The sequence below is a fragment of the Rhinoderma darwinii genome, chromosome 5, assembly GCF_050947455.1.
Source record: "Rhinoderma darwinii isolate aRhiDar2 chromosome 5, aRhiDar2.hap1, whole genome shotgun sequence".
Classification (NCBI taxonomy): Eukaryota; Metazoa; Chordata; class Amphibia; order Anura; family Rhinodermatidae; genus Rhinoderma; species Rhinoderma darwinii.
The window spans coordinates 288,022,645-288,044,336 of record NC_134691.1 but is presented as its reverse complement, the minus strand read 5'-3'; positions in this window follow the sequence as shown (position 1 = coordinate 288,044,336).

Genomic DNA, 21,692 nt, shown 5'->3' with positions numbered 1-21,692 from the left:
ATTACCCAAAAAATTAAATGCATAAGAAAATATGTCAGACACTAATAGGACATATTTACCAACATTGCTCCATTTTTTTACCCCAAATACTAACAGCAGTGGCAGATCCCCATAGGTCCATTATTATCCAGGGGGGAGCCTCTGGCCGCCCAAAGACCACGTGGCAAAAAGCGCTACAAAACTGATGACCCTTTGAATTAATTGTATTCGTGTCCAAAGGACGCAGATACAATTGACATGGCTGGCAAGGCAAGGGGGAACCGCTGGTTCCCATCCCCACCATTCAGCCTTTTTTTATGCAGGCGGCGCAATGACGTCGGCACGATGACATTCTGTTGGATGCGGCCTGGTCAGAAGAGACCAGGCCTGCATCGTCAGAGAAGGAGGACGGCACTGGAACAGGTAAGTATGACACTAACTACAGGGGGTGGCGCATCTACAGGTGGGCGGTGTGGCACTATCTACAAGGGGCTGTGTGGCGCTATCTACAAGGGGGGTAGTGCTATTTATAGGGGGGGTGCTATTTACAGGGGGGATGACGCTATATACAGGGGGTGTGTGGCACTATCTATGGGGGCTGTCTGGCGCTATCTACTGTGGGGGCTGTTTGGCACTATCTACAAGGGGGTGTGTGTGGTGCTATCTACAGGGGGCTGTGTGGTGCTATCTACAGGGGGCTGTGTGGCGCTATCTATAGGGGGCTGTGCCACTATTTACAGGGGGCTGTATGGAACTATCTCCAGGGGGTCTGTGTGGGGCTATCTACAGTGGGCTGTGTGTGATGCAATCTACAGGGGGGGTTGCCCTATCTACAGGGAGCTGTGTGGCGATATCTACAAGGGGTCTGTGTGGCGCTATCTACAGGTGCTGTGTGGCGCTATCTAAAGGGGTGGCTGTGTGTAATGCTATCTACAGGGGGTGTGTGGGGCACTATCTACAGGTGGTCTGTGTAGCGCTATCTACAGGGGATAGCTGTTTTGCGCTATCTACAAGGGGGGGGGGGGGGTGTGGCACTATCTACAGGGGTGTGTGTGGCGCTATCTATAGGGAGGGTGTGTAACACTATTTACAGGGGGCTGTATGGCACTATCTCCAGGGAGTCTGTGTGGCACTATCTAACACTATTTACAGGGGGGCTATCTACCGGGGGGCTATGTGGTGCTATCTATAGGAGGGGCTGTGTGTGATGCTATCTACAGGTGCGTGCGTGGGGCACTCTCTGCAGGTTTTCTGCAGAAAAATGGCGGACTTGTTGTTACAGATTTGCTGCAGATTTCTCTGTAGCAAATCTGGCCCCTGTTAACATATCCTTGGGGTAGCAAAATCTATCTTTAAGGCTATGTTCACACGGAGTATTTTGGGGGAGGAATATCTGCCTCAAAGCTCCAAACGGAATTTTGAGGCAGATATTCCTCCCCCAAAATACTCCGTGTGAATAGCAATTATTGCGCCATTTTTCGCCCGCGGCCATTGAGCGCCGCGGGCATAAAACACGCTTTCTCCTGCCTCCCATTGAAGTCAATGGGAGGTCGGACGCGGAAGCGCCCGAAGATAGGGCATGTCGCTTCTTTTTCCCGCGAGGCAGTTTTACTGCTCGCGGGAAAAAGACGCCGACGCCTCCCATTGAAATCAATGGGAGGCGTTCTCGGGCCGTTTCTGCCGAGTTTTGCGACGCAGTTTCCGCGTCAAAAAACTCGGCAAAAGACCCCGTGTGAACATAGCCTTAGGGTGCCATAGTTAACAACTGGTAGTTACTAGAGATGAGCAAATATCCTAAAAAAATTTCAGATTCGATTTGGTTGAATCAGCAATCCGATTACATTCTGTCCGAATAAATTTACTGTAAACTGAAAGTTCCCCGATTTACCTGAAAACTTGTGCCTGACTCTCTGATGTCTTCTAGGCCTGCATCCAAGTTAAATTCAAACCCTTTTCAAGCTCTTTAATGCCAAGCCAGAATGCAATGTGAAATTGACAGTAACATATATGGGCAGAGTGAGGGATAACTGCAGTGTATTTTGGGAAGGCTGTCTGCAAGGCAATACGGGGAAGCCCGCCCAAGGTCATTTGATTATTTTTTTAATCTGTCAAATGGCGTTAGGTGCTTGCCAATGGACGTGGTTTCCTGTGATTTGTGCGCCACAAACCCCAAAAGTTTTTCGTTTTGAAGCTGAAACTTTTTGGTTCATTCGGACCTAATTTGATTTGTATAAACCTGATACCCTCATCTCTAGTAGTTATCAATCAGTGGTTTGCTTTTTTTCATCACTTGGGATGTGAATTGTCATACATAAACTCTATTTAAAGAGGTTGTCCTACAATTATATATCATAATCATTTTATAGATTATAAAAAATTTAAAATATTTGCAGTTTTCATGCTGTTAAAAGACAATCCAGTGAAGAGTTATGACATTTACTTATATAGTATTGCGCCACCTGTTATTCAAAGTGTATAGCAATGTGAACATCCACCTAATGAGCCGAATGCTGGTGGAAACTCATGCTCAGTCAGTCTACCCACAGCCAGGTCTCTGCATAGTGATCCTCTGTTCATTTCAGAGCAGCCAATAGAAAAAGCTTTCTGCCCTGCTTGTCAGGGAAGGAGCAGATCCTCTGCAGTAGCATGGCAGTATAGCTGAGGGGACACCTTCTTGGAAATCTTTGCATCCTGACTGCAGATATGAACCCTGCACATGCACATTTAGTCTTTATTGTTTAATTTATTTATATTTTCATTGGTTTGTAATGGCGTGCATACTGTGGATGTCACACAGTATATATCTTCCCTACCCGCGATCCCATGTTCCCTATCTGCATGGAAAGTAAGAAGAGGACTATATTGTCAGCTGCCAGAGGGGGAAGGAGACTGATACTGCTGAGAGCCCCTCCCCCACTAGCAGATATTAACAGCAGCACCAAGGGAGTAACAGGGAAGGAAAAAGGGGGCCCATTCAATGGATTTTATTGCACCTGTCCTGATATTAACACATTTTGTGACAATTCAAATATAACCTACTGTACGTATTACACAAAAAAAATAGATTTTTAAAATTTATTTTTTTTGCAAAACCAAGCAGCAGAGCCGTAGAGTATACATTTTCAGAAAAGTGTTAATAGGGGCTATTCTCAAACTATCTCCTTGATCCAAATGTGCATAGTGATTAGAGTGGAATAGGTCATTCTATTTCCTATGCAAGCATAAGACTTACCTAGGGAGACCCCCAACGCTAATAGCTGATAGGAACTTGTCTTGGAGAAAAACCCCTTTAGTGTATAGTATGTTGTTTTCACGATCTGTGGGTATGGGGACCCACTAGGTCGCACATGTTGTATATCAGCAGGTGTGACAGGTGACACAACACAACTCCAACACTCTAAGGCACAGGAATAAATATAGCACGGGATACAGGATACACGTAGCAGGGCATGGGAACAACAGGAGCAGGATAAAGCTAAGGGACCATTTGCTGAGACTAACATGGGTAAACACAACAACACTCAGGCAATGAATGAAAGGGCAGAGCTCCTTTTATAGTCCAGGGTGATCATGGGCGAATTAGAGATTCTTTTCATGTGTGCACACTGGCCCTTTAAGGCCGGGCGCGAGTGCGCGCACCCTATGGGACCCAGTGAAGCAGGGCGGAAGTGAGTGCTGGCATCTCCTAGGAAGGATATGCCGGCCAGCACTCACAGAGTCATGGGCGCAGCCGCCGAGGGGTGGGTAGGAATGAATGGCTCCCCTCTTAAGACCCCTCTTCTTAGGACCAGAGTGAGAGAGAAACTTCCTAATGAGGGTAGGGCCATTAAGGTTATCTTCTGGCTCCCAGGACCTCTCCTCAGGACCAAACCCTCTCCAGTTCATCAAATAGAAAGTTCTTCCTCCTACCCTCTTGCAGTCTAGGATCTCCTTCACCTCAAACATGTCAGATAAACCGCTGGGAGCCACTGCGGGACCAGGAGTCTTTCTATAGCGGTTATGAACCACGGACTTCAGGAGGGACACATGAAAGGAGTTGGGGATTCTGATGGTAGGAGGCAGACGTAGCTTATAGGAGACCGGGTTTATTTGTTGTTGTATCTCAAAGGATCCAGGGGACCTGGGATCAAACTTGTAGGAAGGCAACTTTAGGCGGATATTCCTTGAGGAAGGCCAGACTTTGGTACCCGGCAGATACTGAGGCGGCTCTCTTCTAGTATCCGGCTTTCGCTTCATGCGATCGATTGCCTGCATAATAGAGGACCGGGTTCGCTGCCAGACCTGTAGAAAGTCTCCAAATGCAGAGACAGCTGTGGGTACCTGGGATGTAGCTGGAACAGGAAGAGGGATTCGTCGATGTTGGCCATACACAATGTAGAATGGTGTGGAAGTGGTGGACTCACTTGTGTGGTTATTGTAAGAAAACTCGGCCCATTGAAGAAGCTGTACCCAGTCATCATGCTGCATGGAGAAGAAGTGGTGAAGATAATTTTCCATGATTTGGTTAATCCTCTCAACTTGGCCATTGGACTGGGATTGGTAGGCTGAAGAAAAGGTCTAGAAGTTTACAGAGGGGTCTCCAGAACTTGGAGGTCAACTGAACCCCCCCCCCCCCGATCAGACATGATATGAAGAGGAAAGCCATGCAAGCGGAAGATGTGTTGGATGAAGAGGTTAGCCAGTCGAGGAGCAGAAGATAGACCAGTCAGCGGGATAAAATGAGCCATCTTCGAGAACCGGTCCACCACCACCCAGACCGTATTGCATTCTGCAGAGGAAGGAAAGTCTCTGACAAAGTTCATTGCTATATGCTGCCAGGGAGCATTGGGCACAGGCAGAGGTTGGAGCAGGCCGGCAGGCTTAGAGTGAGCAACTTTGTTGGAAGCACATACAGTACAGGACAAGAGAAAGTCCATAATATCTTTGGGCAGCGTGGGCCACCAGAAGTGATGGGCAATCAGATCTTTTACGAGTACCAGCGTGCCCAAACAGTTTGGATCTGTGCCCCCAGCAAAGGATTCTCCTCCTATCTGCCAACCGCACAAAAGTCCTCCCTGAAGGGATGTGTATAACTTGCATAGGATTAACAGAATCAATACAGGACAGGTCAATGATACTTTGTGGGAACTTCAGGGTGTCCTCTGTGTCAAATGACCTGGACAGGGAATCGGCCCTCACATTTTTGTCAGCAAGACGGTAATGGAGCACACATTGGAACTGGGTGAAGAGCAGCGACCCCCTGGCTTGACAGGGATTCAGCCGTTGGGCCGACTGTAGATAGGTGAGGTTCTTGTGGTCGGTATATATCAGGATGGGGTGAGCCGTGACCTCTAGTAGATGTCTCCACTCCTCCAGAGCCAATTTGATGGCCAGTAACTCACGATCTCCAATAGAGTAATTGCGCTCTGCGAGAGAAAAAAGTCTATAGAGTAATAGCCACATACCACTGACTTCCCTTTGGAACCTCTCTGGAACAGAACTGCACCTGCACCAACAGAGGAGGCATCCACCTCCAACGAAAACTGTCTAAACACGTCAGGATGATGGAGGGTTGAAGCTGACATGAAGTCACTCTTAAGGCTGTTGAATGCAGATTCTGCCTCTGGAGTCCACACCTTGGCGTTCATACCTTTTTTGGTGAGGGTAGAGATGGGAGCCGTCAGTGAAGAGAAGTTTTGGATAAACTGCCGGTAGAAGCTGGCGAATCCCAAAAAACGCTGTATAGACCTCAGGCCTTGAGGACATGGCCATTCCGGGACGGACTTTATCTTCTCAGGATCCATCTTGAGGCCTTGATCCGAGATGATTTAGCCCAGGAAGGGTAGAGAATTCTTCTCAAAAATGCACTTCTCCAGCTTGGCATACAGACGATTCTCCCTAAATCGCAGCAGAACTTGACAGACATGCCTCCGATGAGTCGTCGGATCTGGAGAAAAAAATCTAAATATCATCGAGATAGAGCACAACACAGACATAGAGGAGATCTCGGAAGATATCATTGACGAATTCTTGGAAGACCGCGGGAGCATTACACAGACCGAAGGGCATTACCAGGTAATCATAGTGCCCGTCTCGAGTGTTGAATGCCATCTTTCATTTGTCACCCTGGCGGATACGGATCAAATTGTAAGCCCCATGCAAGTCTAGTTTAAAAAAAATCTTGGCTCCTCGTATGCGGTCAAATATTTCGGAAATTGGTGGCAATGGATATTTGTTCTTGACTGTAATTTAATTGAGACCACGGTAGTCAATGCAAGGCCGCAGAGATCTGTCTTTCTTCTTGACAAAGAAGAACCCGGCCCCAGCTGGGGAGGAGGATTTTTGTATGTAACCCCTCTCCAGATTCTCCTTGATATAGGCCGACATGGACTGAGTCTCTGGCAAGGAGAGAGGGTATAGCTGTCCACAGGGAAGGGACGCATTTGGAACCAGTTCAATGGGACAGTCATAAGCCCGGTTTGGGGGAAGCGTCTCTGCCTCCTTCTTGCTGAAGACATCCGCAAACTGAGAAAAATGAGCGGGCAATCCTGCCAATGACTGAGGCAGAGGAGGCTGGACAGGATGGGTCTGTAACAGACAGCGGTAGAAACATTTGGAGCCCCATTGGAGAAAGTCTCCGGAATTCCAGTTCAGGACTGGGGCATGTAGTCGGAGCCAAGGCAGGCGCAGTAGGACATGATTGATGGCTTTAGGCAAAACAAGAAACTAAATAAGTTCAGTATGATGGGCTCCAACTTGGAGCCTCAGTGGCTTGGTTTCAGATTCAATCGGGTCGGGCAGAGGCTGTCCATTCACTGAGGCAACAGCCAAAGACATCTCCAGAGGGACTGTGGGCAACTGAAGAAGATCCACTAGGTCTTTTAGGATGAAGTTTGCTGTGGACCCAGAGTCCAAATAGGCAGAGACCCAGTGCGTCTTCTCGCTGACCGCTATGGTCACAAGGATGGACAGTTTTGAAGAGAATTTTTAATTCAGAGCCGTTCCGCCCAACCAATCCTGGGCATTGGTGTTTTTTGGCTTCTGAGGACACAAATGCACAACATGCCAATTCAGACAAAGTCCCGAAGCGTGTCTGCGTTGTTTCTCCTGGGCTGACAATTTTAGTGGGTCCATCTTCATAGGCTTCTCTGGTGGAACAACTAGTGAGGGCAACAGGGATTGCTGGAAAGTAGGAGCCAGTCTGGGGAATCTTCCCTCCCGACGAACCTCTTGGGATTGCTCCCGGATCCTCATGTCAATCCAGGTGGCAAGAAGAATGATGATATCCAGGGTAGGTGGCAGATCATGAGCGGCAAGTTCATCTTTAATCTTGGAAGACAGTCCCTGCCAGAATGTAGCCACCTAGGCCTCGTTGTTCCAGGATAGCTCTGCCGCCAGGGTGCGAAACTGAATGTCGTACTCGCCCACGGAGATGTCTCCCTGGCGAAGGGTCAGCAGAGATGCAGCTGCTGACAAGACTCGCCCAGGTTCCTCAAGTACTGTGCGAAAAGTCTGTAGGTAACACTAGAAGTTACGGGTTTCTGGTCCCTGATGTTCGCAGATAGGATTCGCCCATGCTAGGGCCTTGCCAGTCAGGAGAGAGATAATGAAAGCAATCCTTGCGCCGTCGGACGGATATGCTCTGGCATGTAGACTGAAGTAGATCTGGCACTGATTCAGAAATCCCCTGCAGGTACTCGCGTCTCCGTCTAAGTGAGGAGGTAGTGGCAGCAAGAATCGGGAGTCAGCACCTGTACTGACAGGAGGTGTAGTAGGAGGAACAGCCGGAGCAACAGGAACAGGTGCCTTGATGGTTCCAGCTTCCCGTCGCTGTGCAGTGGAGTTCACTGCCACGAGGAGTTGGTCTTGTTGTGACCAAAGGTCTCGCAGGTGTACCTGCATGGCTTGTGATGTCGTCATGGTCTTGGGTTGACCAGCGGGGTCCATGGCCTGAGCGTATTGCCCCGTGGGTATGTGGACCCACTGGGCCACACCGCCGTAGCAGAGTAGCAGCTGGCCAAACAACAGTCCTAGTACAAGAGTACCTTTAATAGTCCAGACAGTAATGGAGGCTCGGCACAGATGAACTTGCAGACACCAGACATGGTGTATATCAGCAGGCGTGACAGGTGGCACAACACGATTCCAACACTCTAAGGCACAGGAACAAATATAGCATGGGACACAGGATTCAGGTAGCAGGGCACGGGAACAACGGGAACAGGATAACACTAAGGGACCATCTGCTAAGACTAACATGGGTAAACACAACAATGCTGAGGCAATGAGTGAAAGGGCAGAGTCACTTTTTATATAACAGCTTTTTATTGATTTTCCAAATAAAAAGAAACAAATGTACAGCAAAATGGTTGACAGTACAATGAAACAGTCAGAAATGGCAATATAATATCTTGCAAAATAGACATCATAATAAGATACGAATCCATGACCAAATTTGCCTATTCAATTTAACAAAAAAATCCTGTCCCATGACATCCAGATAATGCAATATCAAGGTTACATTAAAAAAAACGTAGGTACAGAAAAGCAAATTAGACTCAAAATCGCCACCAGGAAAACGCTACCAGCAAATACTGCATGGATTAACCCTTCAGAGCTCCCAGCGTACCCACCACAGCCCTCGTCAAGTACCAAGAGGTATAATAGAAAGGTGTCATCAGGTCCTTAATCTCAGTAGGCTGGAAATGTTAGCATATAAATGTTCTCCATTTTTTTTTAAAACTTTGAGGAACAGGATTCCACTGTACGTTCAATTTCCAGCCGATCCATATATATACATTTTTTCATTTCAGATATAACCTCAGTAATTGACGGTACCTGTGGCTTAAGCCAAAGGGTAAGTAGGGTTCTTTTGGCCACTAGAAGGAAGGCATGTAGAGCGTCTGGAAGGCTTGGGATAACGTGAAATACGTGAAATAGAAGAGGTAGTGACTCATGGCAAGAGATAAACCCCATGTATCCCTAATGACCTCTAATATACTCCTCCAATATGTAAATAATTTAGGACAAGCCCACAACCCATGGAACAGATTTGTCTTGGGTGTATGACATCTTGGGCACGCCACCAATCTATCTGGAAAATTAGTATGAGGGGTATGTCAAAACCATAAATAGCTCTATGAATGAATTGAAAGGGTGTTTTCTCGCCATTGTTCACAGATGACTGCTTAGAGCCACTTTTATAGTCCAGGGTGATCATGGGCTAATTAGAGATTCTTTTCATGTCCGTGCACTGGCCCTTTAAGGCCGGGTGCGAGCGCACACACGGGCACCCTACGGGACCCAGTGAAGCAAGGTGGACGTGAGTGCTGGCGTCTCCTAGGAAGGAGATGCAGGCCAGCACTCACAGAGTCATGGCCACGACCATCGAGGGGTGAGTAGGAACGATGGTCCCCGGCCATGGCCGTTAGAGTTGTCACACGATATCTGTACTGAGGATAAGTAGGGGAACTTCAAAGACAAGCTAGGAAGTTTGTAGTCCTTTCCAAAGTTAAAAGGATAAAACCGTGATAACCGGCTGACTGAAAGGATACTGTATAATATATGCACCAGAGAGAACATGTGACAGCACATAACACAAAACTGTTATTCTAAGAACTAGTATATGGGCAAGAAAAAAATTCTGTCTGTGCACAAAAATATGGTTTTAAATCACATTACATTTCTTCAATTAAAGGGAAAATAATAAAATGGAGGAGGGTCTAGCTTTCAGTCCTTCCCAGTGTTTTATTACATCTTAATCCCAAATGATACAAAAGAAACAAAAAAAAAAAAAGCAAAAAACAGAAATGGGAATCAACACTCAAGATCTAATAGAATTGGAATGTTGGATGGCGGCCCAGTGCGAGTGCTTAGAGAGGGGAAGGAGAAGGTCTGAGTCAGTGCACACATTTATTCAACTGTTTATATCTGTTGTCATGGAAAAGACATATATGTAGCTGTTGCCATGATCATGTTATACAGATGGACTCTGCTCGCAGACTCCCACTACTCCTGCCAGTTTATGACTGTAGTCGTGCAGTAGTGTCGTGGTCCATGAAAGGTGAAGGTTAATGAAACTTCCTCAATAGATAATTTTGTTATTTTTCATTAGATCTGATGTTTATATAGTTTAAGTAATAAAACCTTGAGCGCTGGTTTTCCCAGGACACTTTCTTTTCTTCATATTAGAAATGTTTAACTGAGATGGCTTATGTTACTGTAGTTAAGACACCTGATAAATGTAATAAATGGGATTAGGTTTAAAAACCTTAAACGGACAAGGCCTAAGCATTAAAACATGGCATTGGCTTCTCAAATGAAAATTAATCATGGAACAATATTTGCAAGACTAACCTGGAATGAGTAAAAAGAGAGTGAAATAGGAGCTCCATGGGCAGTAAGTAAGAATTAGATAAAGAGCACAGTGAACCCAAGCTCACTTGGGAGAGCTTTGCGACCAGGAGTAGCTATAGGAGGTGCAGAGGTAGTTGTCACACCCAGGCCCTGGTGTCTGAAATATTGCATGGGGCTGCTGAGTTCAATGAACTAACTTTCTTGTGCTTTTATAATCTAACTACATCCTATTCTGTGGACTATAATACATAATCATATTATCGTACTGTCTTTTTCTTTTATACACGCACCATTTTAATTCCATTCAAGTGTAACATCTGCTCAGTGCCTGGTAGACAATACGTAACAATGATTCAGCGTAGGTCACTGGGACCTGACATTAAAGCGTACCTAATGTTTCGGGTAACTTTCCAGAATAAGTTGTCATATGTGTGTACATGAGGAATAACACTTGTTCTGGCCATTATATGATTTGTACTCAGCATTTTTAGCAGTTTTCCCCTCTGCAGGCGATATCTCTAATATCCTGTGTTCACTGAGCTAGTGGGTGGAGCCTAACTGCTATCATGTCTTCTATACACTGCACACATAGAAGAGGGGATTCCTGCACCTATCTCTATCTATCACATATAGAAGCAGCAGCAGCAAGGTTGTAACACCCATGGGCACGGGCCGTCGGGATTACTCACTTCCCGATGGCCGCAGCCATGGATCTGTGAGAGCTGGCCCACATCTCCTCCACAGGAGGCACCAGCGCTCACTTCCGCTTCATTCTACGGTGTCCTGTAGGGTGCACACAAACGCTCGTGCCCGACCTTAAAGGGCCAGCGCACACATTAATTAAATATGTAATTAGCCCAGGACTATAAGAAGGGCCCTGCCCCTTCCCTCATTGCCTGAGCATTGTTGTGTTTACTCGTGTTAGTCTTTGCAAATGGTCCCTTAGTGTTTTCCAGTTCCCAGAGTTCCCGTACCTGCTACCTGTATCCTGTATGCCGTGCTACCTTGTTCCTGTGCCATAGAGAGTTGCAGTCGTGTTGTGCCATATACTACACCTTCTGTATTACACTGCACTTGGTGTCTGCCTGCTGCCAAGGTCCCATCCAAGCCTACCATCGCTACTGTCTGAATTTCCACAGGTCAGCTGCTATCCTGCTACGTCGGTACGGTCCAGTGGGTCCACCTACCCACAGATCATGACAAAGGTACTTAGAATAAATAATCCCTATTGTGTTTCCCACTGCATATGACAGAGAAGCACCAAAATACAGTACAAGTTGCCTTGCATAGGGAGTTAAAACGTTTCTCAACATCCTTAACGCTTCTGCGAGACAGTCATGTTTCATGGTTTGCTAAAACTTCGATTTTCTATAGCAAATTTGGAGGGGATGAAGTATAATTGGACCTAGTTGAACCATATCCTTATTTGTTTTAATGGTACTGGGGAGTATGTATTTCTGAATGCAATATGTATATTTGTTTTGCCCATTTCATCCCATGTACAATGAGCGTCTATCAAAATCTTATATTGTCTATGGTACAGAGCTGCAATGCCAGACTCAAGCCATTGACAAGTGGTGCAATTTCTGGAAAAAAACAACTATTTAATTACTTTGTGTGTGAATTTTGTGTCTTTTGCATTATTTTCATCAGCTGCACACATGTGGAATTAGTAAAAATCGAATCAATGACACAATGTCAACATCTGTAGCAGATTCAGAGTTCAGTGGCTGAAACTATCTGACAGGAAGGTGCTAATAGGAAGAGTAGTCAAGTAACAGTCCAGATTCGGTACAGAGATGAAGTAGCAGAAGGTTGTAGTGTGAGGCAGAGATGTAGTCAGGATACAATCCCAGTTTGGCACACAGATAAGTGTCAATAATTTGTAGCATGAGACATGGTCAGGAAACAGTCCAAGTTCTGTATACGAATGAGCAGCAACAGTTTGTAGTGAAGCAGCAAAAAAATAGACTACTGGCAGGAAGCTTACTAGTCTGGTAAGGAGGAAGTGCAAGGTCCAGGCTCTTATAATAAGCCAAAAGGGTGAGATTAATCAGGTTATCAAAGCAATGAATATCAAGAGGCAAAAATCAAGAGAACCTAGACAATAGATTCAGCAGCAAGAAAAGCTGCTGTCTGGGACACAGGAGACTCCGGGCTTGAACTCCAAAACATTTTATATATATATATATATATATATATATATATATATATATATATAAAAATATATATATATGTATATATATATATATATATATATATATATGTATATATATATATATATATATATATATATATATATATATATATATACAGTGAAGGAAATAAGTATTTGATCCCTTGCTGATTTTGTAAGTTTGCCCACTGTCAAAGTCATGAACAGTCTAGAATTTTTGGGCTAGGTTAATTTTACCAGTGAGAGATTATATTAAAAAAAAAACAGAAAATCACATCGTCAAAATTATATATATTTATTTGCATTGTGCACAGAGAAATAAGTATTTGATCCCCTACCAACCATTAAGAGTTCAGCCTCCTCCAGACCAGTTACATGCTCCAAATCAACTTGGTGCCTGCATTAAAGACAGCTGTCTTAAATAGTCACCTGTATAAAAGACTCCTGTCCACAGACTCAATTAATCAGTCTGACTCTAACCTCTACAACATGGGCAAGACCAAAGAGCTTTCTAAGGATGTCAGGGACAAGATCATAAACCTGCACAAGGCTGGAATGGGCTACAAAACCATAAGTAAGACGCTGGGTGAGAAGGAGACAACTGTTGGTGCAATAGTAAGAAAATGGAAGACATACAAAATGACTGTCAATCGACATCGATCTGGGGCTCCATGCAAAATCTCACCTCGTGGGGTATCCTTGATCCTGAGGAAGGTGAGAGCTCAGGCCGAAAACTACATGGGGGGAACTTGTTAATGATCTCAAGGCAGCTGGGACCACAGTCACCAAGAAAACCATTGGTAACACATTACGCCGTAATGGATTAAAATCCTGCAGTGCTTAACTCAACTCGCCGTGTTTGGAGGAAGAGAAATGCAGCCTATGACCCAAAGAACACCATCCCCGCTGTCAAGCATGGAGGTGGAAACATTATGTTTTGGGGGTGTTTCTCTGCTAAGGGCACAGGACTACTTCACCGCATCAATGGGAGAATGGATGGAGCCATGTACCGTCAAATCCTGAGTGACAACCTCCTTCCCTCCACCAGGACATTAAAAATGGCTCATGGCTGGGTCTTCCAGCACGACAATGACCTGAAACATACAGCCAAGGCAACAAAGGAGTGGCTAAAAAAAAAACACATTAAGGTCATGGAGTGGCCTAGCCAGTCTCCAGACCTTAATCCCATCGAAAACTTATGTAGGGAGCTGAAGATCCGAGTTGCCAAGCGACAGCCTCGAAATCTTAAGGATTTACAGATGATCTGCAAAGAGGAGTGGGCCAAAATTCCATCTAACATGTGTGCAAACCTCATCATCAACTACAAAAAACATCTTACTGCTGTGCTTGCCAACAAGGGTTTTGCCACCAAGTATTAAGTCTTGTTTGCAAAAGGGATCAAATACTTATTTCTCTGTGCACAATGCAAATAAATATATATATATAAAATAAGCATGTGATTATATCACACGTATGGACCTTTACTCCATGTTTCTTGATGTGAATCATGGTTTTAATGTGGAATTCGCATACAAAGTAATTCAAAAGCAACATATAATTTTATGTAATCTTCTTACATATACATTTATATACAAAAGGCTCATCCATTTAACATACAAGTAAAATATACAGAAGGAGAGAGAGCCCTGCTCTAATAAAATTATAATCTACCGGATTTGTCAGAACGTGTAAGTGTGTAATAGTAAAGAACTGGCGCAGGCTGCCAGGCCAGTATTATTTTAGATTTCAACAAACATTGATTTCACTGTGGCTGAAAATTCATGCGAGATAAGACTTGCTCTTCAATGTAAGTCATGTGTGTCTAAAACATCTTAGTACTCAAACTCATTGGAAACATTTTCATGATGTGAACACACAACCAGGACAATAACTGTAATATTTATTGAAAAAATGGATTATAGCTCAGAGCTATGAAGGGCAAATGCCAGAGTACAATTTTTATTTTTAAATGTTACCTTTTTTCCACTAAAATTGCCAATTTTTCTAATAAGATTAATATATTCTTTGAAGACAAGTATAGTCATCAGTATAATAATTTGATGCTTCCTGTAGGGATATTACAAATGCAACTGTGCCACTTTATTAAATGGGCTCTGTCACCACATTATAAGTGCCCTATATTGTACATAATGTGATTGGCGCTGTAATGTAGATTACAGCAGTGTTTTTTATTTAGAAAAACGATCATTTTTTACAGAGTTATGACCTATTTTAGCTTTATGCTAATGACTTTCTTAATGGACAACTGGGCGTGTTTTACTTTTTGACCAAGTGGGTGTTGTGGAGAGAAGTGCATGACGCTGACCAATCAGCGTCATACACTTCTCCCCATTCATTTACATAGCACATATTAATCTTACTAGATCACTATGTGCAGCCACTTGCTCACACATTAACGTTACTCAAGTGTCCTGACAGTGAATAGACATCACTACCAGCCAGGACGTGATGGCTATTCAGAATACTGACACTTCGGTAACGTTTGTGTGAGATTTACAGCAAGGCAAGCGTAATCTCGCGAGATGACGTTGTAGACTGTCATTTAAAACGAGATTACACTTGATGTGCTGTAAATCTCACACAAACATTACCGAAGTTTCAGGATTCTGAATAGACATCACGTCCTGGCTGGTAGTGATGTCTATTTACTGTCAGGACACTTCAGTAACGTTAATATGTGAGTAAGTAACTGCACATAGTGATCTAGCTAGATCACTCTGTGCTGTGTAAATGAATGGAGAGAAGTGTAGGACGCTGATTGGTCACTGATTGGTCAGCGTCATACACTTCTCTCTTCTCACAACGCCCACTTGGTCAAAAAGTAAAACACGCCCAGTTGTCCATTAAGAATATGTCATGGTCACAGGGTATGTGGACCCACTAGGCCGCTTCGCAGTAGCGGAGAGGCAGCTGACCAGGTCACAGTCTAAATGAAAGTCAATAGACGATAGTAAAGCTTGGGTACCTGAACTAGTCCAGACGGTGGCTGTGGCTTCAGCACGGATGGAGGCCGGTGCAGCAGGTAGCGCCAGACATGGCGGACAGTATCCGATGTGGCAGAAGACACTGGATGTGGCAGAAGACACTGGACATGGCAGAAGACACTGGACATGGCAGAAGACACTGGACATGGCAGAAGACACTGGACGTGGCAAACGACAGCAGGTGCAGTAGACACGACTCCAATACTGGTATGCACAGGAACAAGAACAGTACGGGACACAGGAACAGGTAACAGGGTACGGGTAACAACTGGAACGGGAAACACTAAGGGACCATTTGCAAGACAGACTGGGATAAACTAATAACGCTCACCTTTGAGGCCGGGCACGAGCATGCACGCGCACCCTACGGGACACAGCAGAATGGAGCGGAAGTGAGCTCTGGCGTCTCCTAGGAAGGAGATGGGGACCAGCGCTCACTAATTCATGGCTGCGGGCGTCGGGAGGTGAGTAAACCCGACGGCCCGCGGCCATGGACGCTACAGAAAGTCATTAGCATAAAGCTAAAATAAGTCATAACTCCGTCAAAAATGATAATTTTTCTAAATAAAAAACACTGCTGTAATCTACATTACAGCGCCGATCACATTATGTACAAGATAGGGCACTTATAATGTGATGAGAGAGTCTCTTTAAAGAAAAGCTCTAGCAGGGAGACAAAGAGCCATTCTTGCAGTCTTCCCATACTTTCCCCGACAAACTATAGAAAAATGTAATAAAAACTCATGGTTGAGCATTGGGCATCAGTTGCCATCTCTCTCCCTCACAGCTAGGACAGGCAGTGTTAGTGGCACATATGAATATATGCTACTATAGCTTTAATATGAGTGATAATGCCAGATAGTCATAACAGGACACCTTTTATTGTGGTCAAAATAGGGAAAAGGCCTCAGGCAAACTTCAAACATACATGGGCATTTTTCACTTAGTGTCCTGGAATTATATACCCCCCTAGACACTTTCTTACCCCTCGTTTACAAAAAACAGATGGAGGAAATGTGTCAAAATATATGTAGGTTTCTTGGCCTGTCTTGAAGGCTCAGGTTTTTAGTATATACCAGGGGATCTTCATAGGGATGTACCGGAGTCAAAAAAAGTGTGAAACTGTATTATTGCTGCCCTGGAAGAACTCCCTGTGAAAATCTAACCCTTTGCTCTTTGACCTGATTTGATCTGCATTTTGTGAAGATCAGTCCAATTTATACATTTGTTCACAAATGAAATCTCATCCCAGGACGCCGGCCTAGATGAAGAAGCACAGAATTCTGGATAAGTATAAGATTTTTTTTCTGAGTTGCGATTTTTCCGGGGGAATCGTAGCTTTCCGACACAGAAATCGTAACATCTGCTATTTGTTGCGGGTTTTACCTCCCTATTGAATTCAATGGGGAAAACCTGCAACAAAAAAGCAGCAATTACACAAATACAAGTGACATTAAAAAAACACAACACAGGTCAATTTCTGAGATTTGTTGCGCTTATCATTTTACCGCTTATCATTTGTTCAAATGTCATTCACTCTGCTGTTACTGTATTATGCTGCGGATTTTCCGCAAGGATTTTGTTACGGAGAATCTACTAATATACTGCAGTTTTTCAGCCATCTTTCTGTGACATACTGTTTTGCTGTGTCATAACACATACTATATTTTTATGTATCTAATCAAAAGTTTCTGGGCTTATAACTCAGACTTATTAGAGGGGGTTTCTTTCCAAGTGAACCCCTTCGTATATGCCCTATTGAGCACCACAGTGCCTGTTTTGCTGTGGTTGTGCAAAACCGACCTTTTTTTCTTCTGAAATTTTGTGATAACCCTAGCAAAAAGTGATGCAAAACACCCTAAAATACCCAAAAATTTTAAAATAATTGAAAAAAAAAGAGTTGGTTTTGAAGGGTTAACTATATAAGGAAATCTCCTGGCCAAAAGATGAAGGATGACATATAATCTGATACACCTTCAACATATTAATTAAATCGCTCATACAATACATTTGTTCTCCCTAAGCATAGGGACAGATAATAAATTTGGAACAAACGCTAGGTTGTGTTCACACTTGCGTTTTTGAACAAAATAGATTTTATATGCTCAAGGTGGCCACCATGCCTATTCATAACAAGTGGAAATATTTTTATCTTTATAGACTCCTATATAATGGAATTCCAATCCTGGGAGAATACTCATCCCACAGTACATAAGCTGTCTTGACGGCGGATCCTTATATTATTTAGCTCTTCCCTCCTATTGCATATAGCATTGGATTTTGGAGATAATAAGGAATAGGCAGTCTATTTAGTAGACGCAGGGTTTAGATATATCCCCCTCGATCCTCTTTATTCAAAAGGCAATCAATTTCCAAGATTTCATAAAATAGCTTGTATTTTTACCTCTAATGTTCCGGTGAGCCTCTGTAATCCATGTGCGGGAGCAATCTGTTAACAGGTGGGACAAAAAGGTCTTCCAAAGGCAAATTCCAGGTTATATATTCCTCTGTTTATCAACTCACTTTAGAGCTCCACCGCAAGGTCAGATGGCTTTAGGTTTTCTTTTGAATACCCGTTTATTCCACACCGTGCACAAGGCGGTACGAGGTCCGGGAAGGCAAAAGCATAGGCCGGCAATTACAATTCACATGATGTCTCCTTCTATATCATGTCTCCAAGTTTAGTCAGGGATTCGCAGGGCCAGGTATAGACGTCACTACCTGCCCAACTTGATTAAGTCAGCTGACGCGTTTCATCCCTACACGGGATTTCCTCAGAGCCGTTTTAGCAAGTGTAGCCAAGGGCATTGTATTTATAGTGTCCCAACAGTTATTCATTGGTTCCTCAATTGCAAGTTTAAAGAGGCTTTATTTCACATATATATATATAAAAACAGATGTGTATAGATTAAATTATGTCATCTTTGCACAATATATTTGTTTGTAATTTACAATTCAAAAAAGGAAAATACTTTTACCTTGCATTTTAATCAGAACAAATGAATAAATAGATAATTCCTTTTATCATTAACCCACATCTATATGATATTTAATTTATTAGTATAGTAATGGGGGATCAGTGGTATGTCTCGAAAATCAGTACAGATAATCTGTTTAGTCAGACACGAATAGCATAGGACAGTATGCTTTTTTTAAAAGAAAAGAAATGTCCCAGATTATAATTTATTCCCGGATCATGGAAAAACGGAAAACATTTCTTCCCTTCCCCCAATGCATCCGTTCTAATCATATAGCCAATTTCTCACCTTTTTTAGCGTCATGTATTGACCAGATCATACAGTCTCTCGGGGAGGGCAGGGAAGCACGTCTCATGCCAAAGGGCAATATGACCTGTGTCCCCACCCACCCCGAGAGTCCGCTAAACCACCGCCAATCCATCAGAAAGAAAATTCTTTCAATAACGCAATCTAATACATAGTTTTCATTTATATCTCCATTCTATATGGAACCAATAAGATATTCTCTGATCGATATGTCAGGTGCCTACTTATAGAGAGGAGGAATTATTTGTATTATGGCGCAATCTGATTATTTCATGATCATTTAATATAAATTTCAAAAGACCAAAGTAGGACCACCTATACAGATATTCCATATTTCAAAAACAATTTTTTCATTAATTTTAATTATTTTTTATTTTCATCATATTTCAAAATTAGAGCCTTTAGATAGGAACAATTAATATCTACTCGGATTATCATTTGTTTAAGGGAACCGTAGGGAAAACAAATACAAATACAGATTCTTTTCCTTTTTTCCTTTTTTCATCATATCCCAAAGTTGCGGCCTTTGAATAGGAATATTTCAAATATACTGGGATTACCATTTATTCAAAGGGACCATAGGAAAAAGATAGGGAGAACCAATAGAACCATGTGTTGGCACCCTATAGTATTCATATTCCCCATTGGGAATGAGAATTTAACTGTTTAATTTAAATTTTTATATTTTTATTTTTAAATTATTATTTTCAAATTTTTATACTTTTAATGATAGGGGGCAAGTGGAGACCGCTCTGGACGCTGGTAAACAGCCATCCCAGCAGTAATCAACCTGCTCACAACATTTTAAATACTCAAAGGAACATATTAAATTTTATTTCATTATTTAGTCCCTTAGGGTTTAGGGTGCCTAGCGTATAAATCCACATAGTTTCCTTTTGTAGAAGTATACGGTTCCGATCACCCCCTCTTCTATCTTCAAATAATTGATAAATTCCCATAAATTTCAAACCTATAGGTGACTGTCCATGATGTGTCTTAAAATGTGCTGCTAATGGATTCTTCATTTCCCCCTTGGTAATATCAAAAATGTGTTCACTTATGCGTATATGTAACTCACGTTTCGTTTTCCCGATATATTGTTTCCCACATGGGCAGGTTACAGAATATACCACCATCGTTGAGCGGCAATTGATAAAATTGTAAACTTTAAATTCCTTTTTATGTTCACTATCGGAAAAAGTATCTGATTTCGTTACATATTTACAACATCTACACGAACCACACTTGAACATTCCCTTTGGGCGTTTTTGTAGCCATAGGTCCCTTTCTGGGGTATTTCTCTTAAATTCAGAGCTGACCAATTTATCCTTTAATGTAGGTGCCCTTTTGGGGACCATACTTGGGATGTTTCCTACTATTGAATTGATCCTTTTATCCAATGTTAAATATGGCCAGTTCTTTATCATAAGATTCCGCAATATGTCCCAGTGGGATCCATATCTGGAGATGAATCGGACTCTGTTATCACCATTGTCCCCCTTGTCTCTTTTCATAATTTCCTCTCTATTTTGTCTAAGTGCTCTATTATATCCTTTTTTGATTAGTTTCTTAGAGTACCCCCTATTTATAAAACGGGAGGAGAGATCTTGAGCTTCATTTTTAAAGTTTTCAAAATCAGTACAATTCCGTCGAATTCGAAGGAACTCACTGATTGGGATCCCCCTAATTTGAGATGGCAGATGATGACTACTTGCTGCCAATAAAGTATTACCCGATGTCGGTTTTCGATACGTAGTTGTTTTAAGTCTATTTTAAGTCTTAGGGGGTACTCTAAGAAACTAATCAAAAAAGGATATAATAGAGCACTTAGACAAAATAGAGAGGAAATTATGAAAAGAGACAAGGGGGACAATGGTGATAACAGAGTCCGATTCATCTCCAGATATGGATCCCACTGGGACATATTGCGGAATCTTATGATAAAGAACTGGCCATATTTAACATTGGATAAAAGGATCAATTCAATAGTAGGAAACATCCCAAGTATGGTCCCCAAAAGGGCACCTACATTAAAGGATAAATTGGTCAGCTCTGAATTTAAGAGAAATACCCCAGAAAGGGACCTATGGCTACAAAAACGCCCAAAGGGAATGTTCAAGTGTGGTTCGTGTAGATGTTGTAAATATGTAACGAAATCAGATACTTTTTCCGATAGTGAACATAAAAAGGAATTTAAAGTTTACAATTTTATCAATTGCCGCTCAACGATGGTGGTATATTCTGTAACCTGCCCATGTGGGAAACAATATATCGGGAAAACGAAACGTGAGTTACATATACGCATAAGTGAACACATTTTTGATATTACCAAGGGGGAAATGAAGAATCCATTAGCAGCACATTTTAAGACACATCATGGACAGTCACCTATAGGTTTGAAATTTATGGGAATTTATCAATTATTTGAAGATAGAAGAGGGGGTGATCGGAACCGTATACTTCTACAAAAGGAAACTATGTGGATTTATACGCTAGGCACCCTAAACCCTAAGGGACTAAATAATGAAATAAAATTTAATATGTTCCTTTGAGTATTTAAAATGTTGTGAGCAGGTTGATTACTGCTGGGATGGCTGTTTACCAGCGTCCAGAGCGGTCTCCACTTGCCCCCTATCATTAAAAGTATAAAAATTTGAAAATAATAATTTAAAAATAAAAATATAAAAATTTAAATTAAACAGTTAAATTCTCATTCCCAATGGGGAATATGAATACTATAGGGTGCCAACACATGGTTCTATTGGTTCTCCCTATCTTTTTCCTATGGTCCCTTTGAATAAATGGTAATCCCAGTATATTTGAAATATTCCTATTCAAAGGCCGCAACTTTGGGATATGATGAAAAAAGGAAAAAAGGAAAAGAATCTGTATTTGTATTTGTTTTCCCTACGG